Source organism: Silene latifolia, chromosome X (assembly GCF_048544455.1).
Source record: "Silene latifolia isolate original U9 population chromosome X, ASM4854445v1, whole genome shotgun sequence".
Taxonomy (NCBI): Eukaryota; Viridiplantae; Streptophyta; class Magnoliopsida; order Caryophyllales; family Caryophyllaceae; genus Silene; species Silene latifolia.
Window position 1 is genome coordinate 40,964,636 of NC_133537.1, and position 16,638 is coordinate 40,981,273.

A 16,638-nucleotide genomic window follows, 5' to 3' on the forward strand; every position below is an offset into this window, starting at 1 on the left:
ATGAATGCAATCTAAACTATACTATATGATGCATGATTTAAACTATGGTCACTTATGATCAAACCTCCCCAAACCGATTTAAACATTATTTCTAGTGTAGAAATGAATAGGTTTGGCCATTAGTGACTATGCATGAATTCTAGTCTATATGCAACTATCTACATGAATCATGTGAGATATATTAGAATGCGACTATACTATATGAACTAAATAATGTAAATGCAATATGAAATATAATACAAATGCAAGCTTAATGTATATGTAAATAACTAAATGCAAGTGGAAATGTAATGCAAAGTGAAAGGAAATGATATCTTACAAATGGTGGTTTGAGGGAGGACTCCACCAAACTCATTCATTTTCCATTATCCATGGAGCTCAATGCTCTCAATAGTTGATCAAAGGTTTGTGAATGGTCCTCAAATAAGCATGAATAAGTCTTGAACCATTTCAAAATGGAGTAGGGCCAATCCATGAGGGACCTCCCTTTAAACTCCTTCCCCTTCTCTTTTGCTTTGTGATGATGGCCTTCCCGGCTCTTAAAACTAGCAAACTTGAGATTCTTGTCATGGAGGCTTTTCCGGTTGCTCCTATTTCTTCCAAAGTTGATGACACAAATGCTTGGATTAGTCAATTCTCCAAGGATGGAAGGCGAACTTTCGTGGCATTGATGATGGGATGTCTTAGGAGTTGGGATAGTGGATGCCAAATTTCCACATATAGACTCCTTCTTAACCTTTTCTTTGAGCTTCCCCACTAAGTAATTCTTGTATGATGATTTGACTTTCGTGAGAAGGTCCATAATGTCATCTCCAACTATCATGGGCTCTATAGTGGGTGCGAAAAGGTTCTCATGAAGGCATTCCTCCTCTTCATCGAAGCAATCTTCAAACTTCTCAAGGATGGGTTCCTCAAGAAAGCTAATCCCATAACTCCATTCATCATTTGAGTCCATATTTCCCTCATCATCTTCTTCCATAGATGCATCATCATCGCTTTCTCCATATGAATCATAAATAGGGGCTTCACTCCTCTTCATTAACTCTTTGTCCAACACCTCAATGTTCACATCAAATGATACACCCTCATACTCACAAAGGTTAAGAGTATTTGGCTTACTCAACCTCATGTCTTCATCATCAAATACCACACTTTCATACTCACAAGAGCTCAAGGAGATTGGCTCTTCCCACTTCACAACTTCTTCATCAAAGGTCATTGCCTCAAATTCACATTCATGTTCAATGCTCAAGGATTGGTGAGGAGTGTTTGTTTGGGTTGTTTCTTGGGTTGCTTTCAATTGGGCAATTTGAATTGCCAACTCCTCACCATGGGTAACAATGCTTTGGAGAACATTGTTTCTATTTTGGCTCTCCTCTAGCACTTGTTTGAAGAAGTTTTCTTGGTCTTCCATCATTTGGAGAACCATGTCTTGAATGTCAAAGTTGGGCTCATCTTTTTGTTGTGGGTGGGTGTGAAAGTGCTCATATTGTGGCATTTGGAATTGTTTGTAAAGTGAGTTTTGGGTGGATGATTGTTGTTGATATTGGGTGTGGTGATTTTGGTGGGAAAAATTGGGGTAGTAGTTAGGATTTCCATTGTATGAATAATAAGGTAGGTTTGTGTTGACTTGCTCCTCAAACTCCCCATACCCATAGTCATACTCAAAATATCCACTACATACTCCATATGACAAGTCTTGGGTCATCATCATAGCTAAGATAAAGATACAACTACAAACATGAAAACTACACAAAGATGGTAAGAACGATCCTTGAGGAACAAGTTCCTCAAGGTGAAAGCAAAATCAAAATAGGTAAACAAGTAAGAAGTTAATCACATAGCACCATCCCCGGCAACGGCGCCATTTTGATCCGGTTGATGTCGTCACTCATCCAATCAAACACATTTATAATACTCAACAAACAACTAGTTAGCGGTAAGTCGAGGTCGATCCATGGGACGGTGTGCTTTGGGTTCTAAGTCCATCTAGCTCAATTTATGCTAGTGTCACGATTGATTTGGGTTTGTAGTTGTGTTCTAGACTAATAAAAGCAATAAAGTAAAACAAGCAATAAAAGGAAAGATGTAAACAAATGATAAAAAGTGCTAGGATATCATGGGGTCATAGGGGATTCTTAGTGTTGATCATACAAACATGTTTACAAGGTTGCAAGCAATTAATGTTGTGGAGGAACCGAGTCGGTTTATGTCTTACGGTTCATAGGAAGAGTTGGGTCCCGGAGCCGAATCGATTAGATTGTACAACACCTACAAGTCGACTTACTTTGCTCCTATTCAACTTCTATGCATGGTCTAACAAGACTCGAGTTGTTTTATATCTTACAAGTCAAGTTGAGTAGATAAGAGATGGTTGTAAATGCAAGGATTCATAGGCTTGGCATTTCATCAAACATAACATGTGCATAAAGTTGACATCACAACAAGCAAGCAATTTGATTATGTGAACATATTAGATTAAGCATTAATCAATCCCATGTTGGTTTCCCTTAATTACCCACTAATCCTAGCTAAGAGACTACTCACTCATTATCATGGGAAACATGTCATTAATGGTGTCAATCATCACAACAAGTATAAACATGATAATAGAATGAAGAAATGAACAATAAAGATTAAAGAGTAAAGGAATTATACCAAACTTAAGATGATCCAAATGATAAAGCAAAGAATAATAGAAGAACTTGATGATTGATGGAAGGTTGTCAATCTCCCAATAATAACCCAATAATCCTCAATTACCCAATAATAAACTTCAATAATAAACTTGAACAATAATTATGGAAAGATTAATGTGTAATTTGTGGAAAGATTAAAGAGTAATCTATTCTAATCTACTCCTAATCTAATCTAAGGAAGGATTTTTCTAGCTAAAAATATGTGTCAAAGGATTATTACAAATGGGGTATTTATAGTGGAAATTAGGTGGAAGCATTAGGGTTAACTAAGGGCTAAACTAGTAATTACACTTTTGAGATTTGAGCAGGGAGACTCCGGTGTTTTTTGAAGGAAGGGCGTCTTTCACGGAGCTTGAAGAACACGAAAATTGCTGTAAAGGAATCCGTGCGTATTGGAGTCAGGACGGGCGGATTCTAACTGGGGAAAACGGGCGGATTCAGTTGAATCCGGGCGGATTCTGAAAATGCAATCCGAGCGGATTTGGGTGAAGACGCACGGATTGTAGTTCACGTAGAAAGGAAAAGTTTCCTGTCCAGGAATACGCCCGCCCCGAGCGAAATATGGGCGTCCTGGGCTTCAACCCGAGCGGGTTGAATTTGACCCGAGCGGGTTGAGCTGTATCTTGAGCTCGGATTGTAAAACGGACGTCATTTCTCATCCGGACTCCTATTGGAGTGATTCAAAAGTCTAGATCACTTGTTTTTTCGACGTCGTTCCATCTAACATACTTTCAGAGACAAAGGAGCAGCCCTTGGTTCGGTTTTCGAGCGATTTCTTCCTGTAATGCCTTCCCTCTCGTCATTCTTACTTTTAACCCTTTGATCCCTCTGTATACACTTTATTACTACATCTTTGGTCATTATTTTTGCCTTATCTTCATACTAGTCCATCTAATATCATCAATAAGCTTCCAAATATGTACGAAAGACGGGAATTTCCGCCTTATTATCTCCTTTTCTACAAAACATATGAAATGCGATAGAAAAGCAAATAGGAAGGTTTTGACGGATAAAATGGCCATGAAATGCTATAATAGTATGCAAAATAGGCTCAATTAGGGGACTAATTATGCGCAAATAATGGTCACATCATGGAGCCGAATCGATTAGATTGTACAACACCTACAAGTCGACTTAATCCTCCCTACTCAACTATATGCATGGTCTAATGAGACTCGAGTTGGTTTATGTCTTACAAGTCTCATTGAAAAGGTAAGTGATGGGTAAAAAATGCAAGGATTCATAGGCTCGTATTTCATCAAACATAACATGTGCATAAATTGAGATCACAACAAGCAAGCAAATAAATTATATGAACATATTAGATTAAGCATGAATCATCCCCCATGTTGGTTTCCCCTAATTCCCCATTAAACCTAGTTAAGGAAACTACTCACTCATTATCAAGTTTAACATGTTAACAAGGTTGTCAATCATATTAACAAAGCAAAACATGATGAATAAATGAAGATGATTAACAATAATTAAAAATGGATTAAGAGAACTATACCTAATGATGATTCCAAAATAATAATGCAAAGAATAATAGAAGTACTTGATGATTGATGGAAGGTTGTCAATCTCCCAATAAACCCAAATAATCTTCAATTACCCAAAATAAAAGATGAACAATAGGGAAATGAAGGAAATGAGATTTGTATTAATACTTGATTAGAAGTTGATTACAAGATTAAAGAGAGATTAGAATAATATAAACTCTACTAAAGATTAATAAGAAGAACATGATAATCTAATTAGACTAATGGGGTATTTATAGTGGAGATTAGGTGCACAAATTAGGGTTAATAAGGGCTTAAATGACGATTAAGTTCTTGAGGAATCGCTCCTCTCAAGAAAAGATGCGGGTCTCCTTTTAGCTAGTCTTTCAAAAATATGCGCATCTCGAATGAAGAAAGAAGCGGACGTGTTGCACTGGAGGACAATCCGAGCATCCAAAAGGTCGGGACGAGCGGATTGTATAGCTTCTGGACGAGCGGCCTGACAGCTTGGAAGAGCGGCCTGTGGAACTTCTGGACGAGCGTCCCGATAGGTGAGACGCTCAGATCTTAGTTCAGCTTGCCATTTCTTCTTTTCTTCTTCCAACAATCCTTCGGGATTTTGTTGGGGATGCAACGACCTTCTCGGTCCGCAGACCGGCATCTCAATAGAACCACGACAACATGTAGCATGACACATGTAATAACGTCAATAATATACAATGCATCACTTATAATCATTACGTCTCACATAACCTTTCAGAAATTCCACATAACGGATAAATTCGAATTCCACATAACTCAACAAACTGTCATAACTACTACCATGTATGCAAATAATAACAAAGATACAAGTTGAGTGGGAATTCCCTACCTGAACGGTCGCGGATCAAATTAGCAAAGTACAAGTAACAGTGATCCTTTACCGAGTCCGAACCTACATAATATATACACATGTCACACACAATTAAACTCGATTTTATTTGTAATAAATTATGCCTCTACAAGTCGTCTCAGTAGCACTTAAATTCCATTATACCCTTCTAAACTATGTTTACCAATATTCCAACAGTATGTACCATGCTCACCTACGTCCCCATTATTAGCCTTGATTAAAATATCAACACTAACCACCACACAACACACACAATTAGGTGTCTTTAGTATGTTTTTATTATCAAATTCCGGGATGGAGACAAGTCAAAGTCAAGGGGTCAAACACGAGCCACAGTCAAACAAGTTGAAGAAGGAGAGCCAAGGGTAAGCCAAGAGAATAAGTGCAAAGTCAAGAGAAACAAGAAAAAGGAAGAATTGAAGCCCTGTCATGCACAAACAAGAGCTAAAATGAAAAATAGAAATCTCGGTTTCACAAGAGTCAACTTAAAAAGGGTATATCTCGAGTTCTAGAACTCCTATTTTTGCCAGGCTAAATGGAGGTGAAAGCTTATGTTCTTAGCTTTTCAACGGTAGGTCACACGCCTCATTTGGCCAAGAAACGAGGGAGATATGGCCTTCGGAAGATGTTGTTGTCATGCTGATGCGCAGCTGCGCTTTTCTCTTGAAATTTCAGCTCTATTTCCGCTTTTTGGGCTTTCTTTGAAACTTAATCTAGATTATTGTGCCTCCCTATATATAACCAGACTTTGGAAATCTAAAAACTCCTCCTAACTATCACCTAATATTTTCCCTAACTTGTAATAATTAGACTTAACCATTTTCATAGTTTATGTTGATCTTTCCACAAAACTTGGGTTGTAAGATGATTATGGAAGGTTAATCTTCCATTTCTTGGTGTAATTTCTTCCAAAGTTTCCAACTTTAGCATTGTAAGACTCTTTAAATCTCCTTTTCTTATCTAATACTCTTTCCTTGTGCTTAATCTTCATATGTTTAATGAGTTTATGTTTGGGTTGGTGTAGATACCCAGTATCTGCACCTTCCGAAAACCACCCGATGATGATCGGACTATAACGTGTTTTTGATATGCGTGCATGGATTGGCTATATATGAGACGGTTTAATGCACTACTCGGATATGAAAAATGATTTCATAAATGGTTTTCTAACTTCATTTGCATTAAAATAACGCCATTTAGAGTTAAAACCGTTTTCGGACCCAAAACCGACTCAGAAACCCGCAAATCGAGTCAACCTGAGTCAACCCAAATCTTGTATGTCGAAAATAATGCCATTGATGTTTTTATCATGTCATTTCCATTAAAATGACCCTAATTAGAGTCAAAATCGACACCGGGCCAAAAACCAACTCCAAATTCAAATCCCGACACACAGGGGTCAAACCCGAGTCAAGGACACAAAATACCTACCCCAAATATCACCCAAGATCAAGCTTACATGGCTAAGCAACCATCAAAGACCACAAGTCACAACCAACAAAACATTGTTTAGAAACAAATGGAAAATCCAAATTGAAAGGGACAGTACACCCCTTTCAATCACTAGGTGGCTCGCGCCTCTTTAGGGTGTCTGCTTAGCCTCTAAGCAAACTCAACCGACCTACCACCCCACATTTCTCTATAAATACCCACCATCACACACCATAATCCTTATGCGAGTGTCCGCCCCCTCACCTCTCACTTAAACTTCTAGACTCGACTTCCTAAGTCACAAAATCGACACGTGTTTTCGACCTACCGATCGAAAACACAAGCCTTACACATTTTGTTTGGTACCGTCGCCGTGCATTAGACCGACCCATTTGACCAACTCAACATCAATCAACATGTTTTTCAACCACATGTTTTCAACTCATTTTCAAAACAAAATCCTTTTTTAAGGCACTTTTTTAAACTTCTTTGATCGTGAGTAGTCACTACGAGAAAACCGTCTCTAAAGTCCTCTACGTCGCAAACATCAAAATACGTAAGTTTGAGGGTGTAAATAACTCATTTATTTCATGTCTTTACTGTTTTTGTGAGTGTATATGCATGAACAATGCATAACACGATTCAAACATAGGTTAGACGAGCCAAAACCGGGTTTTGGCCTGAGACAGAAGCTCCTTGCTATGCAGGGAGGCTCGCGCCTCTTGTGGGTGTCCAGGTCATACTCAAATGTGTTTGAGTTCGTCTTTCCTGCAACATTTTCTTTTATTTTTACTTCTTCCTTTTACGGTTTTTACCGTTTTAATTAATTTTATGACAAATATTTTGACCATTACAAAACTCATCCTTGGTTCCTTATACCATGATGGCTTATTCCGTGACTCGATGATATTATTAGTTAATTACATTTTAATGGGTATTTTAACACTCTTTTCTTTTATTTACCATTTTTCTCATTTATTTACACTTCTAAATATATTAGTCACAATTCATAATCATCCTTGGTTCCTTATACTATCTCGGCTTCACCCGAGTACGATGACAAACTTGACTAATTACAAAATAAATGAACTTAACATAATTAGTTCAAATCAAACATTTTCCTTTCATTTTTATTTTCATTTTATTTTCATCTTTGTCTTGACCATATCATATGTCATTGGTCGGACTAAATCTTTTCGGTAACTTGTCGTTAGGAGCACCTAGACCAAAACACAATTTATAGCTTCACAAACAACTCTACAATTAGTAAAGAGGCAAGTAAAGGTCGGATCCCAAGGGACGGGAATTGAGATGAGATTTCTATTGTAACTAGCGGTGTCTTAGGGGTGTCACAATTGGGGTTGATGTACAAAGTCACTAAACTAAATGGCAATGAAAGTAAACAAGCAAGATGAATTAAAAGGGTTGTAAACAATTGATAAAAGACACTAGGGTATCATGGGGTCATAGGGGATTCATGGGAATTGATAATACAAACATGTTCTCAAATTATAAGCAAGCAATTATTGTTGTGATGGATTGAGTTGGGTTATATCTTACAATCCTAGGAAAGTTTGGGTCCCGCAGCCGAATCGATTAGATTGTACAACACCTACAAGTCGACTTAGTCTTCCCTACTCAACAACATGCATGGTCTAATGAGACTCGAGTTGGTTTATGTCTTACAAGTCTCATTGAAAAGATAGATGATGGGTAAAAAATGCAAGGATTCATAGGCTCGCATTTCATCAAACATAACATGTGCATGAGTTGAGATCAAAACAAGCAAGCAAATAAACCATGAAAGCATATTAATTTAAGCATGAATCATTCCCCATGTTGGTTTCCCCTAATTACCCATTAACCCTAGCTAAGGAACTACTCACTCATTATCATGTTGAACATGCTAGCAAGGTTGTCAATCATACCAACAAGGTGAAACATGATGAATAATTGAAAGTAATTAGCAATAATTAAAAAGGGATTAAGAGAATTATACCTACTAATGATTCTAATAATAAAGCAAAGAATAAAAGAAGTACTTGATGCTTGATTGAGAGGTTGTCAATCTCCCAATAATAACCCAAATAATCTTCAATTACCCAAAATAAAGGATGAACAAAAGAGAGATTAAGGAAATAAAACTTGTATTAAAAATTGATTAGTTGTTGATTACAAGATTAAAGAGAGATTTGATTGATATTAACTACACTAAATATTGCTAAGAAGAACATGTTCTTCTAATTAGACTAATGGGGTATTTATAGTGGGGATTAGGTGTAGGAATTAGGGTTAACTAAGGGCTTAAATGATGATTAAGTCCCTACTTAAGGAAACGCCGGTATTTTTGGAAGGATGGGCATCTTTCTTGAAGCTTGAAGAAATGAAATTGTCTGCCTGGGAATCCGTGCGTCTCTAGCACGGGTCGGCCGGATTCGTGGGTCTCTGCCCGGGCGTCTTTGGGAGAAGACGGGCGTCTTCTGGTGTTGCTGCCCTGGCGTCTTGGAGCGAAGACGCACGGATTGTGAAGGTGGAGGACGGGCGTCTTCAGGACAATCCGCACGGATTGCTGGACAGTCTCATTTCTTCTTCTTTTCTTCCCTTTTCTTCATAAAATCCTTGGGGATTTCCTCGGGGATGCAATGATCTTTTCTCATCATTGCCCATCTATTATAGTATGTACAAAGGCCTTCTAATCTTGTCTCTCCTTGATGCTTGGTCATTTGAATTTAATCAATTTAGTCTCGTTTTGCCATGAAAATGCAAGGTTTGCACTCCTTTCCTACCAAGGACACAAAACCTCAAAGAATATGCAAAACAAAGAACTAAAGACAATAAATGACCCAAATATGCACTAAAAAGCATGGGAACAAGGCTAATTCGGGGACTAAATATGCTCTAATTATGGTCACATTAAATATCCCCAAACCGAACCTTTGCTCGTCCCGAGTAAAGAGGTGACAAAGACTAGGACCATTATATAAACTAACCTAATAATATAGTCGATATGAGACAATTAGCGGGTCTCACTCCGCCCCTTCAACTCACAACAAGACAACCATGAGGTAGGATGCCTTCTTGCAAGGCAAGGTGGGTCTTGCCAAAATGGCGACACATCCAAACATTAAGCACACAAAATCAAATAATGGATGCATCTACAAAAGAATAGCCACTTTTCTCATCTAAGTGGCGGAAATTATCTACAAGGGAAGCAATTCAAGGGTGCACACTCTTTCATAGATGCAATTTCTTCAAACTACTAAGCCTAGAAGGATACCAATAAATCACCTCCAAATTGTGTCAAGCTAGGGTACCTTTGTTCTCAATCGTTAAATGCTTTTGTCAAGAGTAGACTCCCTATGGTGTTAGAAACACTGGAGGATCGCGGAATTCCCCCTCTTGCCTAGACAAGAAGAAGGGTTGTCCCCTCTCTACCATGCACAAAAATGGATACGATGGATAAAGGGATCAATAGATATTTGAGTTTCACTTTGGGAGTTTGCTTTCATTTTTGATTTTCCCCCCAATTTCTTGTGGCATATAACATTTGAGAACACTTTCTTGCCATTTCTTTTTGATTTTTGGCATTTCAACACTTGACAACTTTCTTTGCATTTCTTTTGAACATTTTCAAAGTCACCCCATATGTAGTGAGGGTGGCTTATATTTGAAGCTTTAGAAGTTCTATTTTTGCTCCTCTTTTCATTTGATACATTTTTTTTTTGCAAACTTTCTTTCACTTTTCATTTCATTGAACTCAAATTGATTTCTTTTTGTGCCCATTCCCTATGATGACAAAAATATGGTAGAACATGGATGATGGATGGATAGATGCATGGTTTCAAGGGTCACCTTGGAATAAACGGTAGCCAAGGAGTTATCACACCACAAGGTATTCTTGACTAGGCCTTAATCTATGGGTCAAAAGATACTAGCATGACACATCCTAGGGTGTTTTACAAGTATTCTAACAAGCAAAGTCTTAAGAAGAAAAAGCATCTACTAGGGCCTATATACACTTGTCAAGCTTCCCAAGTAGACGGTTTCGCAAAATTTTTCTAACATGCAACTACATGCCATGATGCAACTAACATATAAACATCCTAATGCAAATGATTCTACCAACTAGTATGACATATAAACTAAATGCAAGTCCTAAGTTCACATTGTTATACCGCATCAATCAAAATAAAGCCACATAGTCATTAACATAAGGAGGAAAAAGGAGATTGGAAAGATCATACCATGCGGTCTTCAATATCCTCATGTCTCGGATGTGTCGTAGTTGATCAATGTGAACAATGATAAAACAAACACAATATATACAATAATATATACATGACTACACTACAAAGGAAATGAACTTGTTTTTGGTTTTTCAATTTTTCAAATTTTTATGGTTTTTTCGAAATTTTTCATTTTTTTTGGATTTTTTGAATAAAATTTAAGTTAGAATTCCCCATCCTCACACTAATATGGCCATTGTCCTCAATGGCCAAAATGATAGGAAATCATCCAAGCATGATGCATGAATTCTACACTAAATGCAAGCTACACTAATCTACACTACATGATGCATGGTTTTTGTTTATGACGGAGAGGATAATTTAGATTACCTCCCGTTGTGTATGTATGTACTTCCCCAAACCGAGTTAGACATTATTTCTAATGTCCTAAGGTTGGGTGTAGTTCATGCACACACGATGCAATGCATGAAACTAAATTTGTCATTTTGGATTTTTGAAAGTGGGAACAATAAAATAAGAACACCTCAATGGGGCCGAGGTGTTAGTCCTCTATTTTGCTAGGACTACTCCAATCATGATCAAGATAAATAAATAAAACAAAGAGAGAAATAGACAAACCTCAAGAGGGTAGGAGCCTCCAAAGCTTGCTAATCTTCCATCATATCATCACTATCATCATCTTCCTCAATAGAAGTGGACTCATCATCACTTCCCTCTTCACTTTCTTGTTCACTTTGTTCATCATCCTTTTCTTCTTCTTCACTAGCCTCTTCATCAATGCTATCATCAACCGCATCACCGACAACCTCATCGTCACCCGGAATCTCACCCCTAGATGCACTCGGAAAGAAGACTTCCCTATCCGCCCAACTAGGCAAAGGACATGAAGGATCAAGTAGTCCTTGCCTAGCTAAATGAAGGAGGGGTGAATATTGGGCTAAGTATGTAAGCATCTTCCCGATCCTTAAAAGCTTGTTTTTGCATCTCTTGCATAAAAAGAGTCATATAATCTTTGCTTGCTTCAACACCTTCGGGTGTGAACTTTTGGTACTTGAAAGGATAGGGTGGTGTGACAATGGAAGAGGAGGGCATTTCAATTTCATCCCTTTGTTGTCGGATAATGTATTCGGCCTCTTTTGAGAGGGGAAGGATATAGTTGGTCCGATGGACACTTAAACGACAAACCTTTGAAGGCAAAGTAAAAGATCTAGCCTCACTAGTGAGCCATCCATACTTGGTGTCAAGAGGGTTATGAGAGACCCACTGGTATTTGTTTATCATAGCATCAATATCAATGAGATGACCACCCTTTTTCGCCACATACTTGCTATCCTTGTTGAAGTTCGGATCAAAGTATTTAGCCAAAAGAGTGACTAGACCTCTATTCACAATAACGGTAGTGCCTTGATTCCCACAATCAACATTTAGCCATCTATCCACCAAAAGCCTTAGAGAGTTGAAAGGCTTGGTGAATTCCCTTCCAATGTTTAAGGCCGACTCAAGAAGAACAAAATCGAGCTTGGTAAAGTGGTTGGTGTCTTTTCTTGCAATGATGGTATTCCCTATGACCTTGTGCCATACTCTAATACCCGGATGGTGGACTAATAGAGCGCGACTAGCATGATAGTTCTCAAATTTCCTTCCGGAAATCGCCTCCCAAAGAGGAGCGGGGTCATACTTGCCAACATTCTTGAAATAACTAGGTGAATCACTAAGACCCAAAGCTTTAATCATTTCCTCTAAGGAGATGCGCCTACTCACATTAGCTAGGTGGAACTCGATGCTTTCCATAGTCTCAACCTTTGTAACTTTCAAAGAACTCAAGAATTCTAAGGTAAAGGAGGGGTATGTTAATTCTTTTGTTGTAAACAATTTGCCCAACCCCATGGCTTCAAAGAAGGCTCTAGTTTGCTCAAGGACACCCAACTTATCTAAGGCATCTTCACAAATAAACTTGGTGGATAGAAAGGATTTTCTAGCATACTTGGCAAAAGTTTCCCTATGGGAGTTAGAGATGAAAATTACCTCCGGATAGTTCGAAAGTTGAGAAATTTCCGGAGTAGTAGAAGTTGTTGCTTCCAAGGGAGGTTGTTGTTGTTGCACTTCCAAGTTTGAACTAGCTACCACCATAGCCAATAAGGCTTTCTTTGCTTGAAGGCTCTTTTGTCTTGTTGAGAGTGCCTTTGCCTTTGGTGCCTTTGTTGATCCTTTTGTCCTTGCCATTGATGCTTGAACCAAGAAAAGAGTGAAAATATTCAATTGCCAAGTGTACCCAAATCGATTTTAAGATGAAAGGCTTTGCCTTTATAAATTCAAAAATCGACTCAAAGGTTGAAGATTTTGGTGCTTGGTTTGATTTTTTGTTGAAAGAGGAGTGATTAATTTTTGTTGAAAGGATGTTTTGATTTGATTTTGATGAATGTGGTTGAGGAAATATTGTTTTGGTTGTGGAGAGGATGAGGGTTTTGAGTTTTGGGGTTTATGGGTAGTGTTTTGAATGAAGGAATGAAGAAATGAATGTGGGAGGGGGTTTATAAAAGACCCGAAAAATTTGAAATGCAGGGGGAAGACGGGCGGATTTCCTTCGGGACGCCCGGATTCTGTCTGTTTTGGGCTTCAGAATTCTCGCCTAAAGATGGGCGTCTTGGAGCAAAGACGCTCGGATTGTTCAGCTGCGGGACGGGCGTCTTTCAGTGAAGACGGGCGGATTCTTTTCCAGGGAATTTTCTTGTTTTTCTCAACCAAAAAGACGGGCGTCTTCTCTTCCAGGACGGGTGTCTTTCTGAGGACGGGCGGATTCTTTTGCAGAACGCCCGTATTTGCTAACAGTCCCAAAATTTTAAAAAAATCAGCTCAGAGGGACGGGCGTTTTGTGACAAATACGCCCGGGTTGCCTGAAGACTGGCGGATTCTCTTGAAAACGCTCGGATTCTACCCCTTTTACCCGGATTCAGTTCCATCCGTGTACTTGCATATCCCGTGTCATTTTTCATTCTTCAAAATCTCGTGTTCTTCATTGTGGGGGCACTACTAAGGCATGGATAGCCTAGGCAATTGCTATCCCCACACTAAGCTAAAGCACTACACATCAATTGAAATCATTAGTCCCTCCATCACTTCTCTCAAAAATGATAATTATCTTGATCAAGGCATAAATATCCAAAAATGACAAAAATGCAATACGAGAATTAAAATGCGAGTTAGGGAGTTAGAAATATTTACAAATGGTGGTTTAGGGAGGACTCCACCAAACTCTCATCCTTAGTGAGATGTCATGGGGGCATGTCCAAGGTGTTGTTGATGTTGCTCAACACCTTGAAGAAGTAATCAAAAGCTTGTTCATTGTCATGATAAAGATATTCAATAGATCTTTGCCCTTGTTGTCGGTCTTGATCGATAGCATTACCAATATAGGGATTGAAAATCCCTTCAAACTCATAGTCCCAAAGACCACAAACTTCATCTACTTGATCACAAAAGATCTCTTGAGTTGATAGAGACAACTCTCCCATTTTATTTTCTTGGCCAATGAGGCCATCTTCTTCATTGCTTGACTTTGGTGAGCTTTTCAAGCTCTCTTTGTTACAATTCACTTGCTCTTTGAATGGAGCATCTTCAATTTTCTTCTTCCATTGGAGTTCCGACTTCTTCCTATTATCCTTCCGGCTATAATGATCAATCATAAAACATGGTTCATGTAAACGGGGAGCTCTCATGGTCTTGTCAAGATTGAAAGTTATACTCTTATCTCCCACTTCTAGAGTGAGCTCTCAATGTTTTACATCAATCACCGCACCCGCGGTGTGTAAGAAAGGTCTTCCTAGAATGATTGGAATGTTGGAATCTTCTTCCATATCAACAATGACAAAGTCCACCGGGATGAAAAATTTCCCAATTCGTACGGAAACATCTTCCCATATCCCTAATGGTGTCTTCGTCGATCTATCGGCCATTTGGAGTGTGATATTGGTGCATTTAAGCTCTCCCATCCCCAACCTTTTACTCACCGAGTACGGCATAACACTCACACTAGCCCCTAGATCACATAAGGCTTTGTTGATCGTGGTGTCGCCAATGGTACACGGTATTGATAAGCTTCCCGGATCCTTGAGTTTTGGAGGTGAACTCCCTTGAAGTATTGTACTACTCACCTTAGTGAAGGCGATAGTCTCAAGCTTCCGGATCGACTTCTTCTTTGTGAGGATGTCTTTCATGTATTTCGCATAGGCCGGCACGTGATTGATTAATTCCGTGAAAGGAATTGAGACTTCCAAATTCTTCACAATTTCCATAAATTTTCCAAGTTGGTCATCAAATTTGGGCTTGGCTTGACGACTTGGAAAAGGAAGTCTAATCACAATGGGCTCCTTCTCCTTGACCTTGTCTTCATTTTTCTTTGAAATTTCTTCTTTTGATGGTTCTCCATCCTTGGAGTTTTGCACAATTTCTTCTTTGTCACTAGCTTCCACAACTTCATCCTCAACTTGCTTCTTCGGTGCTTCATACCTTGTACCACTTCTCAAGTGAATGGCACTAACCGTTTCATGTCTTGGGGGATTACTTTGAGGTGGTAATTGCCCCTTTTGTCTTTGTGAGCTTGAAGATGCTAGTTGAGTCAATTGGGTTTCCAACATTTTGGTGTGAGCTAGGATGTTGTTGATGGTGGTTTCCTTTACTTGACTATCCTTTTGCATTTGAGTGAAAAACTCTTGTTTATTCTTTTGCATTTGAAGGACCGCTTTTTGAACATCAAAACCTTGGTAATTTTGTTGATTGTATGGAGATTGATTTTGGTAACCTTGGTTTTGGTTGTAAAAGGGTCTTTGATTTTGGTTTCTCATGGGAGGTGGGGTGTATGTTGTTTGAGGGTTTTGAACATTTTGGCTTTTGTATGAGAGATTTGGATGGAATTTGGTGTTTTCATTGTAATAGTTGGAATAAGGGGTACCACTCTTGTATGCTTGAAAAGCATTCACTTGTTCATTTGTTCCCCTACATTCACTTGAGTCATGTCCCAAAGTTCCACAATTCTCACATATCCCACTTGGGATTGATGAAGATGCCGTCATGGCATTAACATGATGCTTTGGTGATTTTGAGGTTTCTTCAAGTCTAGCCATAGCTTTTTCAAACTTCAAATTAATGGTATCAATATGAGCACTAAGTTGAGCACCCAATTGAGTAACGGAGTCCACTTCATGCTTTCCTCCTCTAGTAGCCTTGCGAGGTCTACTATATTGTGAGTTATGGACCGCCATTTCCTCAATTTTGTTCCAAGTTTGATTGTCATCAACTTCGGTTAACATTCCATTTGATTCCATTTTGAGAATGTTCCTTGAATCTTCATATAGACCGTTCCAAAATTGTTGTACCAAGAACCACTCGCTAAGTCCATGGTGAGGACATGAGCGACAAATTCCTTTGAACCGCTCCCAAGCTTCATACAAAGATTCTTCATCCCTTTGCTTAAAACCCGTAATTTGAGCTCTTAGCATGTTGGTCTTTTCCGGTGGATAGAACTTTTTGTAGAAAGCTAGAGCCAACTTTTTCCAAGAATCAATTCCGAGAGTAGCCTTATCAAGGCCCTTCAACCATTGTTTCGCGGTGCCAATTAGAGAAAAAGAAAATAAGACCCATCGAATTTGGTCTTGAGTTACACCGGTTTGAGAAATCGCATCACAATAGTCACAAAAGGTCTCCATATGAGAGTGAGGGTCTTCACTAGGCATCCCCCCAAATTGGCTTCTTTCGACTAATTGGATAAATGCGGATTTGGCAATAAAATTTCCGGTTAGATGTTGTGGTGTGGGAGTAACATTGGGTAGGTTCTCCTCGGTGGGTACGTAATGTAATGAAAACATAGGCATTGT

The 16,638-nt window shown here is 38.8% G+C and overlaps 1 non-coding gene across 1 annotated transcript; it reads left to right on the plus strand.

Annotated features, from left to right (window-relative positions):
• The first annotated feature begins 16,156 nt into the window (after window positions 1–16,156).
• Window positions 16,157–16,263, plus strand: LOC141624053 (small nucleolar RNA R71). Its single transcript, XR_012533864.1, has one exon. It is a non-coding gene; the product is annotated as a small nucleolar RNA R71 (small nucleolar RNA).
• The last annotated feature ends 375 nt before the right edge of the window (window positions 16,264–16,638 follow it).